Source organism: Symphalangus syndactylus, chromosome 1 (genome assembly GCF_028878055.3).
Source record: "Symphalangus syndactylus isolate Jambi chromosome 1, NHGRI_mSymSyn1-v2.1_pri, whole genome shotgun sequence".
NCBI lineage: Eukaryota > Metazoa > Chordata > Mammalia > Primates > Hylobatidae > Symphalangus > Symphalangus syndactylus.
The window spans coordinates 36,201,327-36,214,013 of NC_072423.2; the positions used below are offsets into that span (position 1 = coordinate 36,201,327).

Consider the following 12,687-nt stretch of genomic DNA (forward strand, 5'->3'; position numbering starts at 1 on the left):
AACTGGCCAGGGCCACTCTCCAGTGTTGCCTGAAGCCAAAGGGTGAACAGGGCTGGCTGCCTTGCCTAGAAGGGAAAAAGACTCTCTCCTTTCTTTTCTAGTAAAAAGTCCCTAATGCCTACCTGTGACATGACTGACAGTGGAAGCTCCTTAAGGGCAAATTCATACATGTTTTAGGTGACTCAGACCCTCTCCTTCTCACTCTGGATTCTCCTGTGGAGCCATCCTGTTCTGGGCATTGCTAAATCAAGTGGTCTCAAACAGCCTCAGAACAGTGAGTCTTCCTTTACCCACCCCCCTCTCCTGGGCCGGCACCAGACAGACCTCTTCCTTTACCTTTTTTCCCCCGTAGGTGGGCTGATCACCCAGCGTAAGGCCCCCAGGCAGCTGAGTGGTCTTTCCTAATAGGTGAGACACCCCTTTAGAAAGTGCACCTGAGTCCCTCAGCAGAACTGAGTGGAACCCTTTTCATTGACGGGATGCCCCACGTGGAAGTGCGGTTCAGTTAGCTCCAACAGGCTCACGAGAGGCTCATTTTCCAGTCCCACCATGAGACAAAACCCATCTATTTCTTCAGATTCACCTCTGGGTTGCATCCTAAAACATTAAGAGAAATTTAACCCTGAGACTCTCAAAAAGAAATCTCTATTTTTCTTGTGTACTACAGCATGGCTCCTACGCAGAAAATCCTCTAATTAGCCTCCTCAGTCTTTTATAACCAAGAGTAGAACAGGGTTAGAAAGAAAAAAACAAATGCAGAGGCAAAACACAGACTCAACTGTTGGCTGCTTTACAAGCACCAGCCCCTTCCAGGTTTCCCTAAGAACACTCTTCCAGGTTACTGCCATCGGTACAGAAGGCCAGACCACTGAAAAGCAAACTGCCCCAATAAAAGAAATGGAAAAAGCCCTGCATGGCTTGCCCCCTCTGCCACAAGCTTGGCCACTAGAAACAGGACTGTCGTGAGAGCCAAAGGGCCCCTAGGACAAAATGCCAACACCTGATGGCCTTAAGCTGAAGGGGCTCTCTGCTCCCCCGTAAACAGCTCACCTTAACTAGTGACTTGCAGGGGTGGAAGGAATTTGTTCCACACTGTGTAGGTCTGGGGTGCTAAGGTTCTCTGACACGAGATAAACAAGGATGGCAGGGGTGCTGGCCCCGCACCATGCAGTGGCTGAAAGGCTCACAAACCCTCCTATAAAGCTTAATCTTTTCCTCTGCATTCCTTTCTTTTCTTTTTCTCTTTTTCTGTTCAATCCAGGGGCTCAGACTTATAAGGGAAAAACAGGCCGGGCATGGTGGCTCATCCGTGTAATCCTAGTACTTTGGGAGGCCAAGGTAGGTGGATCGCTTGAGCCCGGGAGTTTGAGACCAGCCCGGGCAACATAGTGAAACCCCATCTCTGTATTTAAAAAAAAAAAAAAAAGAAAAAGGAAAAAAAAACGGTTTTGAACATCGTATCTTCTAATTTTGTTGTTCCCTTTGAAACTACAGCTGATTACATATTATGGCTCATTTTTGTGTATATTTTAAACTGATAGGCAAATTACAAGAAAAATTCAGAGCTCAAGTGGTTAACCTATGCCATAGACTTAAATAGAATCTTTTAAAGCTCTCTATCTTCCTCTCTTTTTCTCTCCCTGCTTTAAATCTGCTGTTACTAAGTGGCTGGTACTGAGATAAGACTCATTATTTATGGTCAAACTAGAATGTAAACATTAAAAACTCATTTAAAGTTTAAAAAAGGTAAAAGAGGTTTTGTTAAACCAAACAACCTAGAATTTTTTAACCTCTCTTAAAGTTAATAAAAATAAGTCCAATACCTCTTTTAGACCTTATTCTTAAAGCTGATTATTTTTATTCAATTCTATTAAAATTAATGGCAAAAGCTGCAGTGACTTTTGCACCAAGCTAATACTACAGGCTCTCAGTAATTATTTACCTGTCTCTCTCGAGCAACTTCACCCTCTTAATACTGATGCTTTTATAAGAGAGGTAGTATACAATTGATATTTTCAGGGGAACCTCCAAGACTACCACCCAGATGAAATTTTTTTATATTTATCCTAGTAATGTCATTTACTCCCATACCACAGCATCAATGTGCTGAGGTACTAGGTGTTAGCCGTTCTTCTCTCCTGTCTCCCTGAGTTTACTCTATATTGTCATTTTCTTTAAATGTGGCTCTGTTTTTATTCTATCACGGCTAACTGTTGCCTCCATGGATGGAGCCAGGCACTTACTCCTCCCAGTAATGTCAGGTTGCTGACATAACGCACAGCACTAACTGCTGGATATGCCCACACAGACAGGCACTTGAGGATGACATTATACTCCTAGCAGTCCTGCTATCTATAGAAGAAATTATTAACAAGCCAGATACTCTGGATTCAACTACACCATTTACACGCACACCAAAAACACAGGTTTAGTAGGGGAACCTAGGCCGATTGATCCTCGTGGCAGTCATCCACCGTGACAGGGCAGATTGGGAAGGCACCAGAGATGGCCTGTAAGATTCACCTCTGCATCAGAAAATCTGAGGGATCTGGCCGTTTTCTAGGCATTTTAACACAAGCCCATTGCAATTCTACCCTCAATTACAATCAAACAAACTGGGAACGGGAGCCATATAATTAGACTCTGATGAGTTCAATGTACATCCCCCACAGTTTTTCCCTATGATGGGGAAAGAAAAAGATAATGCCAGCAAAATTTATAATGATTCCTTTATGCCTATAAACAGTTCAGCAACTGGGATGGAATATATGGGAATAGGGGTCGAGACTGGACAACTTCTCAACCTCACTAATATGTCTACAGCTTTTTCTTGATTTTCTCTTATCTCATTGATATTTAAAAACCTTATCTGTCAGGCCCCACATTCACGTAACACAACAAGCCAAACTTTTATCCCCTGTACTAGTCCATTCTTGCATTACTATAAATAACTACCTGAGACTGGGTAATCTACAAAGAAGATGTTTAATTGACTCACAGTTCCGCAGGCCGTACAGGACGCATGGCTGGGGATGCCTTGGGAAACTTACAATCATGGCAGAAGGTGGAATGCAAAGGGGAATCAGGCACGTCTTATATGCCTGGTAGGAGTAAGAGAGAGAAGGGGGAAGTGCCACACCCTTTTAAACAACTAGAGTTCGTGAGAACTCACTGAGTATCACATGAACAGCAAGGGAGAAGTCACCTCCATGATTCAATCATCTCCCACCAGGCCCCTCCTCCAACACTGGGGATTACAATTCACCATGAGATTTGGGTGGGAACACAGAGTGAAACCATATCACACCCCCTTTTGTATGGATGAATACTTTTTGGGTCACCACCCATCCACATTTGATCCTTGGGGCCATGGGATCCCTCTATGCAAATTATACTGGAACCGAAACTAACCTCATCTATGCCTGGTTACGAGGTCCCTCCTCAGGAGTTTTATTAAAAGGAACTGGGTTCTTCTTTTTATGCAAATTCAAAATGTTTCTAAACTTGCCTATTAAATGGAGAGGTACTTGCATTATAGTTGCAGCAATACCTGGGGTTCAAATATATAACTATTCAGACTTCATATCCTCTGGCCAAGTTCCAAATTTAGGATCCTTCGTAAGTTGGGCCCTCCAAAGGCCATCAGGAGAAAGGAAACAGAAATGTAACTTAATCAACATCCTATCATTTGGTGTGCTCACCACTGACAATCCCACCATAGAGAGGAATGGTCTAGGAAATTCAGTAGCCCATGCAATCTTTTGGTTGGCACGTATACCCATGCTTAAGTACTGTATTCACTATCTCACCATTCTAGTACAGCAGTCTTGGGAAGCTACAGTCATAGCATCAAGGCCCAACAACAGGCCCTAAATTTGTTGGCAGGGGTTGTCTTGCAGAACCAACCCACTTTGAATGTGCTTACTACTGAGGCAGGGGGCACCTGTATACTATTAAATGAAACTTGTTGCTTTTCCATCAATACTTCAGGTCAGGTAGAAGAAAGTTTTGAAAAGATCAAAAGCAACATCAAGATTTTAGAGGGCCTTCAAAAAGTAGTTCTTCAAAATAACTTTGTGACACAACTATTTCAAAGCTTCTCTAGCTGGGTTTGGACCATGGGTTGCCCCACTTCTCCCACCTATCATAATGCTCATGTTAGTTTGTTTATTTGCACTATGTATTGTTAATGCAATATCTCATTTTGTGTCTTCTAGGATAAAACAATTTCAAACCAAAATGTTACTGTAGCAAGGGTATCAGCCACTAAGAGAACTCCATAATTCTCCTTTGGATGCAGCAGGACAAAATTTTAGGCTGCAAATGCTGTTCCCCCGTGGTCCCATAGCCACCCTGCCCAATTTAACTCCCAACTTAGGGATTTAGGCCCACGTAACCTCCTAACTAACAACAATACTAGGTAAGGCCAACTCTACACCTCTGGTCAGCAGGAAGCAGTTGAAAGACCGTCACCCACATGCCAAAGATTTGTCATTGTTGCTGTGTCAGGGGGTTGGGACAGGGGAAATGTGGAGTCTCAATTAGAGAAAAGGAGTCAGGCTGGCAGGACCAAGGGAAAGCAAAAAGAGAAAGCAAATAAGCTATAGATCTGCCTTTCTTCCTGGTCCAGGACAGCATAGCCCTCCTGCACAAATAACTCACAATTTTCCTGTGCCCAGCTATCACCAGACCCTCGGCTGATAGAAAAATGCAAGTTAGCTAGATGCAACCTTGTTGTTATCAGCACACAGCACCAGCACCACCCTATAAAATCCCTAGCAAGCCTTTGTCTCCTTGCATTCAGCTTCTCTCTTACTAATCTGCCTGTTGCACTCTTGCAACATATTTCTGTACTTTCTCTAATAAGTCTGCTTTTCTTTACCTACAACTGTCTTGGTAAATTCTTCTTACCCCAACACCACTGGCCCATATAGCTCCTACTCACCTGCAACAACTAGTTCGTGCATTAAATCATTATTGATTAATGCAGTGGATAATAAAGTACTACATTTTCTGTAATGGTAGCTTTGGGAAGAAAAAAGAGCAATACTCAATTTTATGAAGGACAAGGAGCAATCGTAAGGGATTTTATTATGCTTCACCTTGCACATGGCACAATTAAGTCAACAAAGAGACCTTCCTCTTTAGATGCAAGGACTGTAGGACCTGAAGCTAGGAAGCATTAGACTAGAGGCTTCTGCAAAGTGTGGAATTAAAGTTGGTATTTATAGATAGGTTTCATGAGGAACAAAAAGGGATCTATTTTGATCAGATTTTATATTCATACTCGGGGATCAGCTTCCAGCCCAGAAATCAGAATCAGGCTCCAGGACTTGTAGTTGGAATCAATACAAGTGGGGAAAAAGAATCTACCAGTGAATCAGAAGTGTAGGCCACCTCAATAGTTTGGATCCCTAAGGAAATAAAAGACAAAGAACAGAAGGCACCTCAATAGTTTGGATCCCTAAGGAAATAAAAGACAAAGAACAGAAGGTCAGAGTAGAAAGATGGTGCATCTGTTCCTCCCCAGGGGTCTGAGAGTGTGATAGGAAGTGTGGTGTTAGAGATGCAGGTCTGAGATGAACAGTGAGGGTGAGGGTAGACTTTAAGTTGCTGAAAGAAGCTAATTCATTTTCATAAATGATTTAAATGAATGATGGCAGTTGGCAGTGACTGAAAATGGCATATCCAAAATGAAAGGAAACTGTTACTTAATAATTTCCTCTTCTTCACCCCCTTTATTTAATCCTCAGAACAGTTTTTGGGGCTTTTTGGTGGTAGTGTTGGTGATGTTTGTTTTCTTAGAGACGTGGTCTCACTCTGTCACCCAAGCTGGAGGAGTGCAGTTGGCACCACCACAGCTCACTGCAGCCTTAAACTCCTGGGCTCAAGCCTTCCAGGGAGCTGAGTAGTACAGGCACGTGCCACCAAGCCCAGCTTAACCCTCACCTCAATCTTGATAGGAAGATATTGATTTTGCCCATTTGCAGTTTTCAGTGACCTTGAAAATGCAAGGTAGATATTAAATATATTAAATAAAGGATATTAAATCCTTTATTTTCCTGCCTCTGCCATGATTTAGAAAATGCCAAGGCTATTCCTGGATGGGCATCATTTTGTTGTCAGAACACCTGCAGGTAATTCCCTGTCCATCCAGAAACTAGGTCCTTTCCAGACCAGTAGTTCTTGCTACACAAGATGCCAAACCCTGAAGGATATTCGTTCTTAGTGGCTGCTGGCTTTGCCACTTGTCATCCTAACTTCCCTCCTTAGCTAAAGTTGTGATTCTTAGTGCTGCTGCTGCCCAGCCCATCTCTTCTATCCACATCAGCTACGTGACCTTGATGACCTATGGCCATGGTTCCTACTCTCAGCCCTTATGGAGGCTGAGTTTCTGCTGTGAATCCCACCTAAAGACTCCATCCTGGTTCAGCTAGCCTTTTTCTCTCTGGCCAAGTATACTGAAAATACAAAAACAGTAAGAGGCAGTGGTGTGCTGGAGCTGGCTTGTTGCTGAGAGTTAATTTGTAAATTTTCAAGAATTTTATATGCCAGTTGTTAAGTACAGCCATGATTAAAAGGTAACTTGTATGAAGATATGATTTTAAAACATATATGTTGAGACAAAGGTGATATACCATGTTCATGTATTACAAGAAGATTTACTATTGTTTAGATGGCAGTACTCCCCATATTGGTCTACATATTCAACTCAATCCTTATCAAAATTCCAGCCTGCTTTTTTTGCAGAAATTCACAAGTGAATCCTAAAATTCATGTGAAATGCAAGAGACCCACACTAGCCAAAATGACCTTGACCAGAAAAAGTTGCAAGACAAAATTCCTGATTTCAAAGCTTATTACACAGATGCAGTAAGACCATGTGTTACTGGCATAAGTGTATATATACAGATCAGTAGAAATTGAGACCTGAAATAAACCCATATATTTATGATTTTTGACAACTTACCAAGATAATTCAATGGGGAAAGAGTAGTCTTTTCAACAAATATGCCGGGACAACTAGATATCTATATGCAAAATAATCAAGTTGGACCCCTACCTCACACCATATACAAAACTCAAAAGGGACCATCAACCCAAATGTAAGAAATAAAATTGTAAAACTTGTAGAAGAAAACATATAAGTTTTTCTGACTTGGATCGGATAGTGGTTTTTTTTTTTTTTTTTTTTGAGACGGAGTCTCGCTCTGTCGCCCAGGCTGGAGTGCAGTGGCGCTATCTCGGCTCACTGCAAGCTCCGCCTCCCAGGTTCACGCCATTCTCCTGCCTCAGCCTCTCCGAGTAGCTGGGACTACAGGCGCCCGCCACCACGCCCGGCTAATTTTTTGTATTTTTAGTAGAGACGGGGTTTCACCGTGGTCTTGATCTCCTGACCTCGTGATCCGCCCGCCTCGGCCTCCCAAAGTGCTGGGATTACAAGCATGAGCCACCGCGCCCAGCCCGGATAGTGGTTTTTTAGATATGCCACCAAATACACAAGTGACAAAAGAATACATAGAAAAACTGGAATTCAGCAAAATTTAAAACTTTTGTGCTTCAAAGGACAACATCAATAAAGAAAAAAGAAAATGCACAACATAAGAGAAAATATTTACAAACTAGGTGTGTATATATATATTTTTATGTAGATATTAAAAATATTTTCCTTATACCTGCTATATATATATATGGAACTTGTATCCAGTACAAATAAAGAGTTCTTAGAAGTGAACAATAAACAACTCAATTTTTTTAAGGCAAAAGATTTGAATAGACATTTCTCTAAAGAAAAGATAAACGTGGTTGGTAAGCATATGAAAAGTTGCTCAACATCATTAGTCTTCAGGAACATGCAAATAAAAATCACAATGAGATACCATTTCATTCCCACTAGGATGGCTATAATCTTAAAAACTGACAAATGTTGCTGAGAATGTGGAGAAATTGGAAACCTCATCTATTGCTGGTAGATTGGAAAGTGGTGCAGTCACTTTGGAAAACACTTTGGCAGTTCCTCAAAAGGTTAAACATAGAGTTAGCATATGACTCAACAATTCCACTTCACAGGATGTACACCTAAGAGAAATGAAAATATATGTTTACATAACAATGTTTACATTAATGTTCATGGCATGATTCATGACAGCCAAAAAGTGAAATAACTCAAATGTCCAGCAACTCATGTTTGGATCATTTAAATGTGGTATATCCATACAATGGAATATTACTTAGGAAAAAGAAGGAATGAAGTAATGTAGTAATCAAAACTACGTGGGACTGGCGTAAGTATAGACATATGGATCAGCAGAATAACTCGAGAGTCCAGAAATAATCTTTACATTTATGATTTTCTTTTTTTTTAAATTATACTTTAAGTTTTAGGGTACATGTGCACAACGTGCAGATTAGTTACATATGTATACATATGCCATGTTGGTGTGCTGCACCCATCAACTTTTCATTTAACATTAGGTATATCTCCTAATGCTATCCCTCCCCCCTCCCCCCACCCCACAACAGGCCCCGGTGTGTGATGTTCCCCTTCCTGTGTCCATGTGTTCTCATTGTTCAATTCCCACCTATGAGTGAGAACATGCAGTGTTTAGTTTTTTGTCCTTGCAATAGTTTGCTGAGAATGATGATTTCCAGCTTCATCCATGTCCCTACAAAGGACATGAACTCATCATTTTTTATGGCTGCATAGTATTCCATGGTGTATATGTGCCACATTTTCTTAATCCAGTCTATCATTGTTGGACATTTGGCTTGGTTCCAAGTCTTTGCTATTGTGAATAGTGCCGCAATAAACATATGTGTGCATGTGTCTTTATAGCAGCATGATTTATAATCCTTTGGGTATATACTCAGTAATGGGATTGCTGGGTCAAATGGTATTTCTAGTTCAAGATCCCTGAGGAATCGCCACATTGACTTCCACAATGGTTGAACTAGTTTACAGTCCCACCAACAGTGTAAAAGTGTTCCTATTTCTCCACATCCTCTCCAGCACCTGTTGTTTCCTGACTTTTTAATGATCGCCATTCTAACTGGTGTGAGATGGTATCTCATTGTGGTTTTGATTTGCATTTCTCTGATGGCCAGTGATGATGAGCTAGCCATATGTAGAAAGCTGAAACTGGATCCCTTCCTTACACCTTATACAAAAATTAATTCAAGATGGATTAAAGACTTAAATGTTAGACCTAAAACCATAAAAACCCTAGAAGAAAACCTAGGCAATACCATTCAGGACATAGGCATGGGCAAGGACTTCATATCTAAAACACCAAAAGCAATGGCGACAAAAGCCAAAATTGACAAATGGGATCTAATTAAACTAAAGAGCTTCTGCACAGCAAAAGAAACTACCATCAGAGTGAACAGGCAACCTACAGAATGGGAGAAAATTTTTGCAATCTACTCATCTGACAAAGGGCTAATATCCAGAATCTACAATGAACTCAAACAAATCTACAAGAAAAAAACAAACAGCCCCATCAAAAAGTGGGCGAAGGATATGAACAGACACTTCTCAAAAGAAGACATTTATGCAGCCAAAATACACATGAAAAAACATTTATAATTTTCAACAAGGATGCCAATACAACAAAATGGGTAAGGCTAGATACAAGCCATTACATGGATGAACCTTGGAAACAATATGCTAAGAAGCAAGTCACAATAGGCTTTGTGAAATGTCCACAAAGGGTAACTCTGTGCAGTAGGCAGTGATCAGTGGTTGCCAAGAGCCAAGGAGGAGGGCACTTGGGGGTAAATGGGGAGTGACTGCAAATTTATATAATGTTGCTGCTTGAGATGATTAAAATGTTCTAAAACTGATTGTAGTGATGGTTACAAACTCTATGAATATACTAAAGTCACTGAATTATTTTACTTTAATGGGTGAATTTTATGGTATGTGAATTATATTTCAACATAGATGTTTTTAAAAATCCCAAAGGTAATACTAAAAGCTCGCCCTTTCTAATTATTATACTACATTTTACTATTATTTGTGCTCTTGATGTTGTTTCGTCTGTTGCGTCTATGGTGGAAGTGCTCTGTAATGCTGTACTACTGTGCATCTCTCTAATTCCACTCTTTCAGTTACATCATATTGGGAACTTTAAATTTTCCATAGTGGGTATAATTAACCAAGGGAAAGTGTGAAATCCTACAAATCAGGGCTTCTTTTGTTTCCATGGTATCATCTGTGGCTTGTTACAAACCAGGCTGCACAGCAGGACTTGAGTGGCGGGCAAGCAAGCGAAGCTTCATCTGTATTTACAGCCACTCCCCATCACCCACATTACCACCTGAGCTTCACCACATGTCAGATCAGCGGTGGCATTAGATTCCCATAGGAACATGAAGCCTATTGTGAACTAGGTTGTGAGCTCCTTATGAGAATGGAATGCCTGAAGATCTGTCATTGTCCCCCATCACCCCCAGGTGGGACTGTCTAGTTGCAGGAAAACAAGCTCAGGGCTCCCACTGATTCTACATTATGGTGAGTTGTATAATTGTTTCATTAGATATTACAATGTAATAATAATAGAAACAAAGTGTACAACAGATGTAACAAACTTGAATCATCCCTAAGCCATCCCCTCCTGCCTCCCCTGGTCTGTGGAGAAATTGTCTTCCACGAAACTGGTCCCTGGTGCCAAAAAGTTGGGGACTGCTGCTCTAGGGAATTCTGATACGTTCTGGCCACATCTCAACTCTAACTCATGTAATGTACCTCTGCCACACTTCTGTGCCACCTTGCCACTCCAGCCCTGCTCTACTGAGTTGAGCCAGAGTTGAGACAGCTATATATGAACTTCAGCTTTCAGAATGCTGAATCTCTCACTAACTTCTGATGTTGATTTGGACAGTATGAGATTTTGACCCTCTGTATGATAGATTCAAAATGCAATCCATCTAAACCAAATAGTCTCAAATTATAAAAAGATTCTCACTCCTTCACCTTCAGCAGGTTCCTCAGCCTTCCACTGAAAGATAAAATAGAGGCCATTGGGAGCTCTTGGGACTTCCAGAGACAAACCTGGAAGTGCCTGTTCCCCCAAGTGCCCCATCACAAGGGACTCATTCTCCTCTGGAAAGCAAATCTATCCCCTTTGGATAACCACCACTCTGATTTTATACAGGAATTTGTCCCCTTAGATTCTCCTTCTTAGTGAATCCACTTCTTCATCAAGGAGGTATTTCCCCTCTTTCAGTCGAGATATTCCCACTCTGTGATCAGTCAAGTCAGCCAAATACTACATAATATGTACTCCAAGATCTCTATGCATGGAGGGTGCTCCTAGAAGTCCATTAAGAGCTGAGCATTGCTTATCATTTCTGATTTGAGGTTCCTCTAAACCCTGCTTTATGAACCACACCTTTTTGTGCCCCTTGCCTTTGTCACACCAGTTTTAAGGGGCTGCTCTGAAACCATGGCTCGAGGAGGACACCAGGACCACCTAAAACCCTTCCATTTGGGGGCCTCAGTTTTTCTGTCTTCTGAGAGGGGAGCAGAGAGAACACTCTGAGCCTTCTGAGTTTCTAGCAGTTTTTTTCACTCAAGGGCCAAGCAGCTCAGGGTGTCATAGCTCAGTACAGATTGTGACCAGCTTGGCAAGAGCCTGGCCTTTGCAGTCACCCCTAATGGCTCCAGTCCTCTTGCCAAGCTTGGTTCCACTCAGGCTCCGCCCCTCTTGCCAAGCCCCACCCGTCTCTAGCCCCACTCCTGAATCTGTCACCTGAGCCAAGGTGTCCTCACCACCTAACCACTACCCTCTGATGACAAGGTCTTAGTGCTCAGGAATTCTAAAATGTGGCAGGTGGTCTCACTGTGCTTGGGTAGTTGTCACTGAACGCATCCTTCCCATGGGGGAGTTTGTGTTGGAGTCGCAGGTAAACAATCCGCCCACAGAACTTCCTTCTGAAAACAGCTTAATTTCTTTATTTCTTTCAGGGAACATGAAGAAAGGTCTTAGAAGGAGATGAAAATGAGTATTTTACCAAAATGAAATTGAAAGAAGAAAAAACTAAAGGAAAAGAAAAAATAAAAGAATGGGAGAAAGTAAAAAATACATACATAGAAAATAATGTAAAGTATCAGACAAGATTTTGTGGGTGAAAAACTAGACAAGCAATTCAGGTAGTGTAATCCAAATCTAGAAAAATATACATTGAGAATCTGAAGTGTATAGATTAAAGAATATTTCAAAATGGCAATTTACAGTAAATTATAGCCTTAGAGAGTATGTTAATCAATGAATGACACCATTATCAGTATTTGTGCTCTTGTGTTCTGACCTGGCCTACATTGAGAATGGAAGTTCCAAGTATGTTAGAATCTAATCTTGGCTTTGCTGTTGGCAGAAAGTACCTGGAAGTACTAAAGGAAATTGAGGGCCAGGCGCGGTGGCTCACGCTTGTAATCCCAGCACTTTGGGAGGCCGAGGCGGGCGGATCACGAGGTCAAGAGATCGAGACCACGGTGAAACCCCGTCTCTACTAAAAATACAAAAAATTAGCCGGGCATGGTGGCGGGCACCTGTAGTCCCAGCTACTCGGAGAGGCTGAGGCAGGAGAATGGCGTGAACCTGGGAGGCGGAGCTTGCAGTGAGCCAAGATCACGCCACTGCACTCCAGCCTGGGTGACAGAGTGAGACTCCATCTCAAAAAAAA

At 41.7% G+C, this 12,687-nt stretch overlaps 1 long non-coding RNA gene across 1 annotated transcript in view; it reads left to right on the plus strand.

The window, feature by feature from the left end:
• Positions 1-12,223, plus strand: part of LOC129493226 (uncharacterized) — a 51,763-nt gene extending 39,540 nt beyond the window's left edge. Inside the window, exon 3 of the long non-coding RNA XR_008661086.2 lies at positions 11,969-12,223. This is a non-coding gene — a long non-coding RNA (uncharacterized lncRNA). The remainder of the gene's footprint in view (positions 1-11,968) is intronic.
• Positions 12,224-12,687: the final 464 nt, after the last annotated feature.